General features: G+C 44.6%; 1 protein-coding gene across 3 annotated transcripts in view; it reads right to left on the reverse strand.

The window, feature by feature from the left end:
* Nucleotides 1-4,908, reverse strand: part of LOC116385893 (semaphorin-5B-like) — a 33,669-nt gene that overhangs the window by 12,478 nt on the left and 16,283 nt on the right. The window lies entirely within an intron of this gene.

A 4,908-nucleotide genomic window follows, 5' to 3' on the forward strand; every position in this document is an offset into this window, starting at 1 on the left:
ATTGGACACCCAGAGCAGACAGGCAGAGGGGGGGGGGGGAGACGACTTTGAACTGGGAGCCACATGAAGGGTCTTTGTGTCAACATCAAAATCCATTTATGTACATCAAATCTGCTCCAAGATGATGATCTGATGATGATGACCACGGGCCCAGAGTGTCAAATGGCACAGAAATGCTGCTTGTGGACCTTTGAGGACTTCCTCTCATACATTCTGTCACCATGTCAAACAAGATGAATCTCAGAAGTTCCCTCAGTGATGCCAAATAACTCCCACAATGAGGCCAACAGGTAGAAAACACAGCTGACAAATGGAGCTCTTTTCTCACCACCGTGTGAACATACGGACATCCGGCGCCAACTTTGCTGTTACGGCACAACATTTTACAATTATATCTAGTATGAGACACACACAGAAGGGGATGACGTGATGTCTACCTGGGATGGAGAGCAGTTGTGGTCAAACCAAAGAAACTATCTTTCACATTTTAAAACCCTCGAGGAAATGTTTTAGAGATCACTTTTGATCATAAACCGGACTAGTGCACGCCTTTGATTATCAATTAGAAGGATAAACTAGTTTAAAATAGTTTAATCTAAAATACAGTTTAGCAGGTTTGTTAAGCTCCGCCCGCTCTCCATTAACCCCTCTGGAGAATGGAGGCGGTGAATGTCTGCCTGTCTGCTGCTCACCAGGAGGACTGAATGGAGGCAGAGGTTTTCCCGACCTGCTGGGTCTCACCATTGCTGCCTAATGAAGCGACAGGAGCAGAGCCTTCACCGCTGGCCTCGCCTTTTGTCCTGCGGCCGCGCTCCCCTCGCCGGCCAGTGAGAGGCCTAGTGTTTCTGGGGACTTGTCCATTCAGCACAATGAGGGGGAGCAGCAGCAGACGTCAGTGAGATTCATCAGGGGCGGTATAGGAAAATGTTCGGATGCAGATTCTCACTCTGTGATCGGCCTCAGCTAAAGACGGAGACTGCTTATATTAATAAGGTTGTTTGAGCCCTCCAACGACCCAGATGAGTGTTTTCAGACTTCAGCTTTAACGCATTCTAAATGTAGCTGATCACAATGTGTTCTCAATGACTTTTGAGTTTTAGAATCAGCCATAACACCGTCAGGATATTGTAGATTTTGGGAGGAAACCATGTGTGGATGGAGCATTTAAGCCTGTGAGCGTGTCGGAACATTCATTCATTGACGGAGCTGCCGGAGTTGGAAAAACACCATAAAGCCTTAACAACCTGTGAGGAGATTAGAAATACAGAGTCTCTGATTCATGTGACCTGTATGTGTTTTGGACTGTGGGAGGAAAAACCACGGGAACACGAACCAGACATGTGACCTCCTCACAGAGAGAAACGCTGCCAAGATGTTAACCCTCTTATAGCAGCATAACTTTGTTTCCCTGTATCGAAAAAAGCAAAATACGACAGGCGTGTGTACTTTATATCTGAGGGTCTATTCCTCGCTCAGTGAAAACAGACTCTGATCAACTCAGACGCTGAAAGTCTACCTACATTTACAGGTAACTGTTATTAGTCAAATAAATCCTAGTAGCAGAAATGCATTAGGAATAAACAGCGGCCTACTTAAGAAGGATTAAAGCTGTCATGGCTCACAAATAAGATTCAAAAGAGGACGTGAACACCATGCTTCTCTGCCTCTCAGCTAATAAGATGTCTTAGTAGTACAATTGCTTTGCAAATGTTTGCACTAAATATCACATTGAATCGGGCCTTTTTGATTTGTAAAACCTGAAAAAGAAGCTGGGACCTCTTCTCACAGGTTGAATATCTCTCTACAGATGTTGGCCATTTTTCTTTCTCAGATTGATTTATTTAAGTACTTTTTTCGGGGCCCGTAGATCATCCTGCGATTCACGATAATCAAATAAACTTCCTGTTAATCATCTCATGCTGTACGCTAATGTAAAGCACTTCATCACAGCCGTACAAAGTTCAAGTACAGAGGTTTTCGTCAAACCCTCCATCTTTCTTTCAGAAGACGATGTGTAGTTAGGACTTTAAGAGTTGGGAGGGAAATGTTTTTTTTGCGTCTGCAAGCTTGAGACAGTTCCTCATCTTAGGATTTTAACGAGAGAGAGTATTTGTGAGCCTCCCCTCTTTATTTCAAGACCTTCCTATTCAAGCACTCTTGGCTTTGTCTTCGGGCAAAGCTCTCCCATGGTGTGTGTGTCACTTGGATACCTTCAACCCTCCGCTTATATATGAAGGAGTCGATGCGATGGAGTGGAGAGTAAAGCGCGGATGAGCCTCTTTTGTGGCCATGTGACCACTAAGCCTGCTAACAGTTTGAATACGCCAACGGGGGCAGCCGTCCTGACACTGTGAAGGTGCTGTTTCTTATTCTGTCAGGATGAGTAAAACCTCTTCTGTCATTTCCTACAAAACCGCTATTATGGGGGATTATAATGTCGTGATCCGACGACAAATGCCTAATAACACCTCCGGCGGGATTACACAGGCTACGAAATGAGCATGCTGAGACACCGGGTGTACATGTTAAGTGAGCGTCATTAAAATCCTCTTCACTGAGGTGATGTATGACAGGGAAATTAATTACACGTAATTATTTCCTCATTCGGAAGCCTCACAATTTGTTCCTCCGTGGCATCAAAAATAAAATGAGTGAGTCCAGCGTTTGACCTTTGTGTCTCTGCCTCTTGTCTCAACTCTCTTGTACTTGGACTTCATCCAAATATCATTAAAAGAAACAGTGAACCCCCCCCCCCCCCTCTTACCTCCCTACACCGAAGAACCTGCTCCAAATTCCTCCTTAAATAAAGGGGGCTCACAAAACAACAGCTGCTACTGAAAGCAAATCTCTAAAAAAGCAAAACTCTCTCTGTCTGACACAGCAGCAGCTCACACTTCACAGTAGCCCTCACCTTTAAAACTGTAATATGAATGACCAGGGAAGTCAGTTCGGTCGGAGCAAACGGACACTGACGAGGGCATCCAAAAGTCTCTCCATCAAAATATTCAGAGAGGACCATTTCCGAGGCAGTGTTCTCAGCTCCTTCCTACCGGGGGTGAATGGCCTCTCTGTGCACCCTGCCAACTATCTGCCAATGGGCGCTCTCTTTTACAAGTGAATAGACTGAGTTTAGCCACAGTTAAAAAGACACACTAACGTGCCATGGCCGCGCCACAATGGCCGCTCGGGTAATTTGCCAAACCTAATGATGCCGGTTTGGCCCCGGCTAGAGGAGGTAGAGAGCAGGAATCCTAAAGAGGCACACAGCTGCACTGATCCCTCTCTTCCTATCTCCCCTCTCTCTCATCTCCGTCTCCCTCTGTGCTCTCATCATCAACTCAATTGCTTTTTTTTCTTGCTTTCTGGGAAAAGACACGTAGAACCAAATGTGTACCTTCTGCGTTCTCTGAAAATGCTCCACTATCAAGTGTTTGTTTTCCCCACATTTTGAAGGAAAGTCACATACTCTGCTCAACCTTCTCTTACAACTGCCAGCAGACAGACACAGTCAGCAACCAGCTGGTGGATGTAGTGGTATCAGTATATTTCCCTTTAGGAGTTGAACGGAGCTAAAAGGAGAGTAAACACTGGAATAACATTCATCAAGTGGCTTTTAGGTTGATCAATTTAACCCACATCTGGCCAGCGCAAATTTCCAACCCTGATGCCCTCTGAGGCATATTTGAGATGCATAAAAAAAAGATGTACGTGCACTTAGCTTGTTGGGTGTAGCTTGTTTGGCTTGAGCTCTGCCCAGAAGGGGCCAAAATAGATAAGTGGAAGACTGACACGCAGTGCAAAATAAGGCACTATATGCAGATGGTATAAATCCTCTTGGCATGGAGTAAAGGGTCTGTCACATTCATTGTTTGTAGGCAAATAAAAATATTGTTAGTTGTATTAAAGACGGTCTTTGGCATCTTTCTCCAAAGACATCCACAGCACAGTATACAACCACATGTTATCACATGACTGACGCTCCACGTTTAGGTCACGTGATGACGCCTGAACCAAGATTGCTCCCGAGGCTGATGAGTTTAACTTCTGAGTTTGAGTCGATGGGAACTGAGTGTATCGAGTTGACAATTCCGTCCGATATAATGCAACGCCGCCTCAAGGAGAGGTTAAATGGAGGAAAACCATTCACGCTATTATGCTGAAGCGCAATTTGAATGTTTGGGCTGCAGAACACGAACTCTAGGTTTGGATTTCGTTATCTCAGTGCGATGAGTAGTTTGTGTCCTCACATCTAGTCGTACAAAATGTGCAGACACCGGTTGAACTAACGCTATCATGCTGGCTGACGAACATTGTCAGCTTTTCAGTGATTAATACGTTGCATCCAATTGGTGCTGTTGTCATGGAGAAGGACCTTATAAAATTGTTTCCTTATTACAGATTATAATGAGATATGACTCGTGTTAATGGCTCCTGCCTCACTCTCCACAAAGATACCTTAAAGTAGAATAACCAATTAAAGATCTGTGAGTCCACCTTGATCCTATTTGTCATCCAATCAACTATGAGGGGTGCCTGTCCTGTTGCCAGTAATTATTTGGGGGGGAAAGGGAGAGAATAATTGCAATTTTTACATATAAATTGACCGGTGGTAGCTGCTTCTAGTCAAAAATATTCATCAGTATCCCAAGAACGTTTCCAGGGGTTGCAATCAGTGCAACATGTGGCTCCTGCTTGAAAAAAAAACCAATTGCTCATTTATTGAATGGTAAAATGAAAAGAAATACAGAACGCAGCCTGAGGCTATTGATCCAGGCTTTTCTCTCCTAAAACCATCCTGAAGCCAATTACAGCACTCGTGCCTCAGACAGAACAAAGGAAATATCCACAATACACATTACCTGAACCCCCCCCCCCCCCCCCCCTCCCCTTGTCATGGATAAGGACGTT

Source organism: Anarrhichthys ocellatus, unplaced genomic scaffold, assembly GCF_004355925.1.
Source record: "Anarrhichthys ocellatus isolate YVR2014 unplaced genomic scaffold, GSC_Weel_1.0 scaffold12, whole genome shotgun sequence".
In the NCBI taxonomy this organism is placed as follows: domain Eukaryota; kingdom Metazoa; phylum Chordata; class Actinopteri; order Perciformes; family Anarhichadidae; genus Anarrhichthys; species Anarrhichthys ocellatus.